This window comes from Bombina bombina, chromosome 12, assembly GCF_027579735.1.
Source record: "Bombina bombina isolate aBomBom1 chromosome 12, aBomBom1.pri, whole genome shotgun sequence".
Taxonomy (NCBI): domain Eukaryota; kingdom Metazoa; phylum Chordata; class Amphibia; order Anura; family Bombinatoridae; genus Bombina; species Bombina bombina.
In genome coordinates this window covers 123,778,655-123,790,550 of record NC_069510.1, presented here as the reverse complement: position 1 = coordinate 123,790,550, position 11,896 = coordinate 123,778,655, and the positions used below count along the sequence as shown (strand labels likewise).

General features: G+C 44.7%; 1 pseudogene; it reads right to left on the bottom strand.

The window, feature by feature from the left end:
* Positions 1-6,468: 6,468 nt before the first annotated feature.
* LOC128642833 (transcription elongation factor 1 homolog) lies at positions 6,469-6,700 on the bottom strand (annotated as a pseudogene).
* Positions 6,701-11,896: the final 5,196 nt, after the last annotated feature.

Genomic DNA, 11,896 nt, shown 5'->3' with positions numbered 1-11,896 from the left:
CAAGGGAAAGCAGGCCAAGAAACCTGCCACTGCTACCAAGACAGCATGAAATATTGGCCCCCGATCCGGGACCGGATCTGGTGGGGGGCAGACTCTCTCTCTTCGCTCAGGCTTGGGCAAGAGATGTTCTGGATCCTTGGGCGCTAGAAATAGTCTCCCAGGGTTATCTTCTGGAATTCAAGGGACTTCCCCCAAGGGGGAGGTTCCACAAGTCGCAGTTGTCTTCAGACCACATAAAAAGACAGGCGTTCTTACATTGTGTAGAAGACCTGTTAAAAATGGGAGTGATTCATCCTGTTCCATTAAGAGAACAAGGGATGGGGTTCTACTCCAATCTGTTCATAGTTCCCAAAAAAGAGGGAACGTTCAGACCAATCCTAGATCTCAAGATCTTAAACAAATTTCTCAAGGTCCCATCGTTCAAGATGGAAACCATTCAAACTATCCTTCCTTCCATCCAGGAAGGTCAATTTATGACCACGGTGGATTTAAAGGATGCGTATCTACATATTCCTATCCACAAGGAACATCATCGGTTCCTAAGGTTTGCATTCCTGGACAAACATTACCAGTTCGTGGCGCTTCCTTTCGGATTAGCCACTGCTCCAAGGATTTTCACAAAGGTACTAGGGTCCCTTCTAGCGGTGCTAAGACCAAGGGGCATTGCAGTAGTACCTTACCTGGACGACATTCTGATTCAAGCGTCGTCCCTTCCTCAAGCAAAGGCTCACACGGACATTGTCCTGGCTTTTCTCAGATCTCACGGCTGGAAAGTGAACGTGGAAAAGAGTTCTCTATCCCCGTCAACAAGGGTTCCCTTCTTGGGAACAATTATAGACTCCTTAGAAATGAGGATCTTTCTAACAGAGGCCAGAAAAACAAAGCTTCTGGACTCTTGTCGGATACTTCATTCCGTTCCTCTTCCTTCCATAGCTCAGTGCATGGAAGTGATCGGGTTGATGGTGGCGGCGATGGACATAGTTCCTTTTGCGCGCATTCATCTAAGACCATTACAACTGTGCATGCTCAGTCAGTGGAATGGGGACTATACAGACTTGTCTCCGAAGATACAAGTAAATCAGAGGACCAGAGACTCACTCCGTTGGTGGCTGTCCCTGGACAATCTGTCTCAAGGGATGATGTTCCACAGACCAGAGTGGGTCATTGTCACGACCGACGCCAGTCTGATAGGCTGGGGCGCGGTCTGGGGATCCCTGAAAGCTCAGGGTCTTTGGTCTCGGGAAGAATCTCTTCTACCGATAAATATTCTGGAACTGAGAGCGATATTCAATGCGCTCCAGGCCTGGCCCCAGCTTGCGAGGACCAGGTTCATACGGTTTCAATCAGACAACATGACGACTGTTGCGTACATCAACCATCAGGGGGGAACAAGGAGTTCCCTAGCGATGGAAGAAGTAACCAAAATTATTCTTTGGGCGGAGTCTCACTCCTGCCACCTGTCTGCTATCCACATCCCAGGAGTGGAAAATTGGGAAGCGGATTTTCTGAGTCGTCAGACATTGCATCCGGGGGAGTGGGAACTCCATCCGGAAATCTTTGCCCGAGTCACTCACCTGTGGGGCATTCCAGACATGGATCTGATGGCCTCTCGTCAGAACTTCAAAGTTCCTTGCTACGGGGCCAGATCCAGGGATCCCAAGGCGGCTCTAGTGGATGCACTAGTAGCACCTTGGACCTTCAAACTAGCTTATGTGTTCCCGCCATTTCCTCTCATCCCCAGGCTGATAGCCAGGATCAAGCAGGAGAGGGCGTCGGTGATCTTGATAGCTCCTGCGTGGCCACGCAGGACTTGGTATGCAGATCTGGTGAATATGTCATCGGCTCCACCTTGGAAGCTACCTTTGAGACGAGACCTTCTTGTTCAGGGTCCGTTCGAACATCCGAATCTGGTTTCACTCCAGCTGACTGCTTGGAGATTGAACGCTTGATTTTATCGAAGCGAGGATTCTCAGATTCTGTGATCGATACTCTTGTTCAGGCCAGAAAGCCTGTGACTAGAAAGATTTACCACAAAATTTGGAAAAAATATATCTGTTGGTGTGAATCTAAAGGATTCCCTTGGGACAAGGTTAAGATTCCTAGGATTCTATCCTTCCTTCAAGAAGGATTGGAAAAAGGATTATCTGCAAGTTCCCTGAAGGGACAGATTTCTGCCTTGTCGGTATTACTTCACAAGAAGCTGGCAGCTGTGCCAGATGTTCAAGCCTTTGTTCAGGCTCTGGTTAGAATCAAGCCTGTTTACAAACCTTTGACTCCTCCTTGGAGTCTCAATTTAGTTCTTTCAGTTCTTCAGGGGGTTCCGTTTGAACCCTTACATTCCGTTGATATTAAGTTATTATCTTGGAAAGTTTTGTTTTTAGTTGCGATTTCTTCTGCTAGAAGAGTCTCAGAATTATCTGCTCTGCAGTGTTCTCCTCCTTATCTGGTGTTCCATGCAGATAAGGTGGTTTTACGTACTAAACCTGGTTTTCTTCCAAAAGTTGTTTCTAACAAAAACATTAACCAGGAGATTATCGTACCTTCTCTGTGTCCAAAACCAGTTTCAAAGAAGGAACGTTTGTTGCACAATTTGGATGTTGTTCGCGCTCTAAAATTCTATTTAGATGCTACAAAGGATTTTAGACAAACATCTTCCTTGTTTGTTGTTTATTCAGGTAAAAGGAGAGGTCAAAAAGCAACTTCTACCTCTCTCTCTTTTTGGATTAAAAGCATCATCAGATTGGCTTACGAGACTGCCGGACGGCAGCCTCCCGAAAGAATCACAGCTCATTCCACTAGGGCTGTGGCTTCCACATGGGCCTTCAAGAACGAGGCTTCTGTTGATCAGATATGTAGGGCAGCGACTTGGTCTTCACTGCACACTTTTACCAAATTTTACAAGTTTGATACTTTTGCTTCTTCTGAGGCTATTTTTGGGAGAAAGGTTTTGCAAGCCGTGGTGCCTTCCATTTAGGTGACCTGATTTGCTCCCTCCCTTCATCCGTGTCCTAAAGCTTTGGTATTGGTTCCCACAAGTAAGGATGACGCCGTGGACCGGACACACCTATGTTGGAGAAAACAGAATTTATGTTTACCTGATAAATTTCTTTCTCCAACGGTGTGTCCGGTCCACGGCCCGCCCTGGTTTTTTTAATCAGGTCTGATATTTTATTTTCTTTAACTACAGTCACCACGGTACCATATGGTTTCTCCTATGCAAATATTCCTCCTTAACGTCGGTCGAATGACTGGGGTAGGCGGAGCCTAGGAGGGATCATGTGACCAGCTTTGCTGGGCTCTTTGCCATTTCCTGTTGGGGAGGAGAATATCCCACAAGTAAGGATGACGCCGTGGACCGGACACACCGTTGGAGAAAGAAATTTATCAGGTAAACATAAATTCTGTTTTTTAGAAGTTTAATTGAGTTTTGAAATAAATAAGCAGATCAATATGTTAGTAATGACAAGAGCTTTCAAAATATGTAAAGTTATGGAGGCAACTTTACCATCACTTTAAATGTTGTTTTCCATTCGTGGCCCTCCTTAATCCTAACAAGATTGTACGCTCCTCTCAAATCAAGTTTAGTAAAGACCGTAGCTCCCTCGAGGCGGTCAATGAGTTCTGAAATAAGCGGAATAGGGTAAGCATTCTTAATGGTAAGACGATTAAGACCCCTATAATCGATACATGGTCTAAACTCGCCACCCTTTTTCTTCACAAAGAAGAAGCCAGCCCCTTCAGGAGAGTAGGATTTGCGGATGATCCCCCGCGACAGAGCATCGGCAACATCTTCCTCCATAGCACAATTCTCTGCAACAGACAGAGGGTACACCCGGCCCCGAGGAGGAATGGCTCCGGGTTGCAGGTCTATGGCACAATCGTAAGACCGGTGGGGAGGCAACGTACCGGCACGCAGCTTGTCAAACACGTCTAGGAACTCTTGGTACTCCTCTGGCAATTGAGATACCGAAGAAGTGCACAAGACTTTAACTGGTTTCCGAAGACAAGTAGAAAGACATTGCGGGGACCACGACAAAATTTCGGACCTGCGCCAGTCGAGACTGGGATTGTGCTTTTGGAGCCAGGGATAACCCAGAACAACCGGAAAATGAGGAGAGTTTATCACCTGGAACTGGAGGGTTTCAAAATGGAGAGCCCCAACAGCCATGGACAACGGAGCAATTTCGTAAGTAACGAGTGCGGGCTGAAGGGACCTGCTATCAATGGCCTCAATAGCAAGCGGAACGGACCGAGGCAAAACAGGAATGGAGTACTTAGATACAAAAGCACTGTCAATGAAATTGCCTGCAGCACCGGAGTCAACAAGAGCCTGAGTGACTATGGAGGAGTCCACCCAGGAAAGGACAACTTTGACCATAGGTTTCTCCTTAAGCGGTTCCGGTGACGAGGAAAAATCACTCAAGGTCTGCCCCCGAAAGGACCTTAGGTGTGAGCGTTTTCCGGCCGTGTAGGACAAGACTTCAAAAGGTTGCCCTGTAACCCACAATAGATGCAGAGCCCCTCCCTCCTAAAGGCCCTCTCCGCCGCGGAGAGACGCATGAATCCCAGCTGCATCGGCTCAGCAGTACATGGTGACTCGGGACCAGGAGGCATGGTAGGAGAGGGAGGCATGGGTGGGAACGAACACGTAGGAGACAACGGAACAGGAGGCTTCCGCAAGCGCTCCTTGAAAGAGGACCTCTCTCTGAGTCTGATGTCAATTAGGATCAAAAAAGACACCAATGCCTCGAGATCCTCTGGTAAATCTCTGGCAGCAACTTCTCTTTAATTTCATCAGAGAGCCCATGAAAGAAGACGGCAACAAGGGCTTCATTGTTCCAACCTACCTCTGAGGCAAGTGTACGGAACTCAATAGAATACTGAGCAACAGCTCTTGTACCTTGCTGAATGGACATGAGTCGTTTAGCAGCAGAGGAGGAGCGAGCCGGAACATCAAATACCCTTCGAAAGGAGGCCACAAATTCAGGGTAATTTGATATCACAGGTTTATTAGTCTCCCACAAGGGATTAGCCCAGGCAAGAGCTGTGTCAGAGAGTAACAAGATGAGAAATCCCACCTTAGCTCTGTCAGAGGGAAATGCCTGAGGTAACATCTCAAAGTAAATGCCCACCTGGTTCAAAAACCCTCTGCACTGATTAGGATCGCCTCCATATCGCTGAGGTAGAGGTGCAGAACCAGACATGCTCCTGGTAGGACTAGGTGCAGCAGCGGAAACAGGAGCAGCCATAACTTGCGGGACACTTTGGTTCAAATGTGCAGTGCGAGTCAGCAGGGTTTGCAGGGCTAGTGCAAATTGATCCAAGCTGTGATCCTGTTCATCCATTGGATTATTAGCACCATCAGGATTCATGGCCTTTGCGTCATGTCAGGGTGCCAGGAATCAGACTGACACGAGAAGTGCAAAAATAATCACACCTTTATTAATAGCAAAAAATAATAAAAAGTCCACAAGTCAAATAACAAGCCAGAAGTCAGAATCAGAGCTGGTAGTCAGACGAGCCGAGTCAGGAGCCAAAGCGAATAGTCAGACAAGCCGGAATCAGCCAGGGATCAGGAACCAGGAAGGACGTCAGGTAGCCAGGTAATACACAGGAACTCACAGGAACAGAAAAAAAGAGTCAGGAAGCACCTTTTATTTAAAATAAAAACTAAACTTTCTCAAATTTCTTTAGTCTGCAGTATATATCGATCAAGGCGTGTCAAGATGGACTATTTTATTTTTAAAGGGAGATTAAACACTGCATTTTATAAACATAGTATTGAGGTTATTCCCCTATTCCCTATAGTGATGAGCACTGCCATGTTTGAAATCAAGCTTTGACTGTATTCCAGTGCTGGTGTGCTTGCACATGTGCAGTAACTCTCCATATACCTGTTGTGTAACCTAGGTTCCATTATGGCAGCACTATCAATTAGAGTTAGGGGCATGAAATGTATTTAGTGTCCCTTTAAATGCATTTAAGACTACTTTAATTTGAAGATTAAAGGTGATTTAAAGTATCTGCACTGCACAGTCAGCAGTTAAAACAAAGGGATACATGGTTTAATAGCAGGTGAACATTTAATACCTGGTCTTGAACAGCTCCTCACCAGGGCACATTTACTTCCTGGTTTTTGATGTTTTGGTGGTACACAGTGCTTGGTATAAATTAGAGAAATGTGTAATAATACTCCCCATTTTTGATTACAGAGCAAATAAAATGCTAGTCATATAAACCTTGGATTCACACGCATATAAAAGAGCCACTATTTGATTGCTTTTAGCTTCTGTATGCCTATATTTTTTGATGGCTGAACTGCCTCCCTTATCCAGATCCAAGGGTTTTAGTAACTGAGCTCCATGAACTTGAACTGAGGTTGTGTGTGGTGTAATCAATGGACCAAAACACAAATGTTGGCAGCTGTGAGGGAAGGAGGGTAAGAGATGTCTTCACAAGTAGAGCCTGCTACTGATAAGCTGCTTCACAGACATCAATCCAGTCACTATACACATCTACAGGCTCTGGAAGATAGGTTATCAAGGCAAACGGTGCAGGAAATCACCCCAGTGTTCCGTTCTCTATCCATCTTGACGTCACAGGATTTCTCGTGGTTACAGAAGGTGCAGGTAAATTGCATGTCAAGATTTCCAGTCTTCTTCTTAGGTGTAGGCTTCCTCTTCGACTTTCTGTGCCCCATTTCTGCATATAAGCTTTTCCCGCCCTGAGCACATTACCGTCTATACAGCTTTGTAGAATATAACCGGAAATTTGAAAACTACATTGCTCTGATAGTAAGGTGTCTGTCGCCTCTGCTGCTGCAAAGGTTGACCTCTTTCATAAGTCTGATGAAGAGGATACCTCGGTAGCTTCTGAGGGGGAAATCTTAGATTCAGACAGTATAATTCCTTTGGCTGATTCTGAAGAGGTTAACTTCAGATTTAAGCTTGAACACCTCCGCTTACTGTTAATAGAGGTATTGGCTACTTTGAAGGACTCCGATGCTTCTGTCGCTGTCGACCCTAAGAAATCTAGTAAACTTAATAAGTACTATGGTGTTCCTTCCTCTGTGGAAGTGTTTTCTGTCCCTGACTGTGTGTCGGAGATCATTGCACAGGAATGGGATAAGCTAGGGATACCTTTCTCCCCGTCTCCCATTTTTAAAAATATGTTTCCTGTTGCTGTGTCCATTCGAGACGTATGGTGCACAGTGCCTAAGGTAGAAAAGGCTATTTCTATTTTGGTTAAGAGAACCACAATCCCTATTGAAGATAGCTGTTTCTTTAAGGATCCTATGGACAAAAAGCTGGAGGCTTATTTAAAGAAGATGTATGTGCATCAGGGTCTACAATGGCAACCTGCAGTTTGTATTGCCACAGTAGCAAGTGCAGCATCTTATTGGTGCAATATCTTGTCTGAATTGATTTTAAAAGAGACTCCTTTAGAGGAGATCCAAGATAGGCTTAAGGCTCTCAAACTTGCCAATTCCTTTATCTCTAATGCTAACATACAAGTCATTAGACTGCTAGCCAACATGTCTGGCTTCACTGTTCTGCCCACAGGGCTATGTGACTGAAATCTTGGTCAGCTGATGTTACCTCTATGTCAAAGCACTTTTTGTTACCTTACAAGGGTAAGACCCTGTTTGGTCCTGGTCTAGTGGAAATAATTTCTGAAATTACGGGTGGAAAGGGGTCCTTTCTGCCACAAGACAAGAAGAATAGACCTAAGGGGCATCAAAATTCTAATTTTCGTTCCTTTCGTAACTTCAAAGGTCAGAAGTTTTCCCCTTCCTCCTCCAAGCTGGAGCAGTCCAAGTCCTCTTAGAGACCCAATCAGCCTTGGAATAAGGTGAAACAAGCAAAGAAGCCTTCATCTGAGACTAAGTCAGCATGAAGGGTCCACCCACAGTTCAGTGCTGGATCAGGTGGGGGGCAGACTTTCCTTTTTTCAACCTGCTTGGATATGCAATCTCCCAGACCCTTGGGCTGTGGACATAGTATCTCAGGGTTACAAAATAGACTTCAAGACTTGTCCTCCCAGGGGCAGATTCCACCTTTCAAGATTATCTGCAGACCAGGTAAAAAGAGAGGCATTCTTGAACTGCGTCCAGGACCTTTTCTCCCTGGGAGTGATTGTTCCAGTTCCACTAAGGGAACAGGGTATAGGATTCTATTCAAATAGACCTAAAGTGTCTCAACAAATTTCTCAGGGTGCCGTTTTTCAAAATGGAAACCATTCGTTCCTTTCTTCCTTTGGTCCAAGAAGGTCAGTTTATGACGACCATAGACCTGAAGGACGCGTATCTTCATGTTCCCATCCACAAGGATCATCACAAATACCTGAGGTTCGCTTTTCTAGACAAGCACTTTCAATTTGTTGCTCTTCCGTTTGACTTTACTACAGCTCCCAGAATTTTTTCAAAGGTTCTGGGGGCTCACTTGGCAGTTGTCAGGTCTCAGGGAAATGCAGTGGCGCCCTATCTGGACGACATCTTGGTTCAGGCGCCATCTTTTTAACTACCAATATCTCATACAGAGATCTTGTTGTCTTTTTTACGTTCCCACGGATGGAAAGTGAATCTGGAGAAGAGTTCCCTTGTTCCAGCTACAAGGGTGGTTTTCTTAGAGACCATCATAGATTCTCCATCTATGAAGATTTTTCTGATGGAGGTCAGAAAATCCAAAATTCTCTCTTCTTGCCTCTCTCTACAGTCTACTGTTTGGCCATCAGTAGCTCAATGCATGGAGTTCCTTGGCCATGAAGGAGGTGACTCGGATTATTTAGAGGGCAGAAACTCACAATTGTCTTCTATCTGCCATCCACGTTCCAGGAGTGGACAACTGGGAGGCGGATATTCTGAGTGGACAGACTTTTCATCCCGGGAGTGGGCTCTCCACCCGGAGGTGTTCTCCGGGTTAACTCTCAAGTGGGGGGTGCTGGAGTTGGATTTGATGGCGTCTCGTTAGAACACCAAGCTTCCAAGGTACGGTTCAAGGTCAAGAGATCCTCAGGCCGCCCCTGATAGATGCTCTGGTGGTTCCTTTGGCTTTTGGTCTAGCATACCTGTTTCCTCCGTTTGCGCTCCTTCCACGAGTCATTGCTTGTATCAAACAGGAGTGTCTGTAATTCTAATAGCTCCTGCTTGGCCTCGCAGGATCTGGTTTTCAGACCTAGTGAAGATGTAGTCTCTCCCTCCTTGGAGATTTCCTCTGAGGAAGGACCTTCTAACTCGGGGTCCTTTCCTCCATCCAAATCTCGTTTCTCTGAAGCTGACTGCATGGAGATTGAATGCTTAGTTCTGGCTAAGCGTGGGTTTTCTGAGTCAGTCATTGATACCATGCTTCAGGCTTGCAAGCCTGTTACTCGTAAGATTTACTATTAGGTATGGCGCAAATACCTGTATTGGTGTGAATCAAAAGGCTACTCTTGGAGTAGAGTCAGGATTCCTGGAATTTTGTCCTTTCTCCAGGAAGGTCTGGAGAAAGGGTTGTCAGTCACTCTGAAAGGTCAGATTTATGCATTATCTATTCTAAGCGTATGGCAGATGTGCCAGATGTTCAATCCTTTTTTCAGGCCCTGGTCAGAATCAGGCTTGTGTTTAAACCTATTGCTCCTCATTGGAGCCTTAACCTAGTTCTTAAAGTTTTGCAGCCGGCTCCGTTTGAGCCTATGCATTCTGCAGATTTTAAGTTGTTATCTGGGAAAGTTTTGTTTCTTATCGCTATTCTTCTGCTCGCAGAGTTTCTGAACTCTCGATTTTTCAAACTGATAAGGCGGTCCTTCGTACTAAATTGGGGTTTCTCCATATGGTGTTTTCGGATAGAATTATTAATCAGGAAATAGTTGTTCATTCTCTTAGTCCTGATCCTTCTTTTAAAAAGGAACCTCTGTTTCATAACTTGGATGTTGTGTGCTCTTAAATTCTACCTACAGGCTACTAAGGATTTTCACCAGTCTTCTGCCTTGTTTGTTTGTTTCTCAGGAAAGCATAAGGGTCATAAGGCCACTTCTACTTCTCTTTCCCTCTGGTTGAGAAGTATGATTTGTTTTGCTTATGAATCTGCTGGACAGCAGTCTCCTGAGAGAATTACGACTCATTCCACTAGGGCTGTCTCCTCTTCTTGGGCTTTGAAAAATGAAGCTTCTGTAGAACAGATTTGCAAGGCGGCAACATGGTCCTCTCGGCATACTTTTTCTAAATTTTACAAATTTGATACATTTGCCTTGGCTGAGGCTTCTTTTGGGAGAAAGGTCCGTCAAGCGGTGATGTCTTCTGTTTAGGTCTGCCTGTCTTGTTCTCCCTCCCTGTTCATTCCGTGTTCTCTAGCTTGGTTATTGGTTCCCACTAGTAATTGGAATGACCTTGTGGACTCTCCATGTCTTAGGAAAGAAAATAAAATGTATGTTTACCTGATAAGTTTCTTTCCGGACATGGAGAATCCACAACCCCACCCTTAAGATTAGACAGTATTTTCTTCTACAAGATACGACGAGTCCACGGATTTCATCCTTACTTGTGGGATATTATCCTCCTGCTAACAGAAAGTGGCAAAGAGCACCACAGCAGAGCTGTGTATATATAGATCCTCCCTTCCCCTACACCCCCAGTCATTCTCTTTGCCTGTGTTATACTAGGAAGAGATAAAGTGATGTGTTAGTTTTATTTTCTTCAATCAAGAAGTTTTTTATTTTAAATGGTACCGGTGTTTACTATTTTCCTCAGGGGGTTATGGAAGAAGATTTCTGCCCTGAGGTTGATGATCTTAGCAGCTGTAACTAAAATTCACGCTGGTTCCCACAAGACTTCTGAAGGTAACAAATGAGACATCTTCAGTGTGGAGACCGGTTTCATGCTACAAGCAGCATTAAGGTATGTGCAGCCCTTTATTTCCGAGGAGACTTGATATACCAGAACTGGCTGGCATTTATTTCCCTGTATGGGAATGGGGTAAGCAGTAGACCTGTTATACAGAGGGGTGTTACTGGAGTCCCTTGTTTTTTATTTTTCTAAGTTGACATTATAAGGGCATTATATGACACTATGGGAGAGGCAAAAAGAAAAACGGTTAATAGAGTTTTTTTATTTTTGCAGATAACCAGTATGACTTGCTGGGATGTGTTTTGGGGTGTATATTGTTCCACTTAGCTTGTGTGTAAAACCGCTTCACCATGCAGTTGAGTTTGGGCCTACTCTGGCATCGGACAGATTCGGACGTTACGTCCTTTAAATTTAAGCTTGAACACCTCCGCCTGTTGCTTCGGGAGGTTTTAGCAACTCTGAATGATTGTGACCCTATTGTGATACCACCAGAGAAATTGTGTAAGATGGACAAATATCTAGAGGTGCCTACTTACACTGATGTTTTTCCAGTTCCTAAAAGAATTTCGGAAATTATAAGAAAGGAATGGGATAGACCAGGTATACCGTTTTTCTTCCCCTCCTAATTTTAAGAAAATGTTTCCCATATCAGACACCATTCGGGACTTGTGGCAAACGGCCCCTAAGGTAGAGGGAGCTATATCTACCCTGGCTAAGCGTACAACTATAACCATTACGGACAGTTGTGCTTTCAAAGACCCTATGGATAAAAAGTTAGAGGGTCTTCTAAGGAAATTATTTATTAATCAGGGTTTTCTTTTACAACCTATGGCCTACATTGTTCCAGTAACTCCGTTAGATGACATTTAGGATAGAATTAAGGCTCTTAAGCTAGCTAATTCTTTCATTACTGATGCTGCTTTTCAAATTGCTAAATTAGCAGCGAAAAATGCAGGATTTGCTATTCTAGCGCGTAGAGCGTTATGACTCAAATCTTGGTCTGCTGATGTGTCATCAAAAACTAAACTTTTAGCTATTCCAGGAGGACCCTCTTCTTCCACAAAGCAGGAAGGG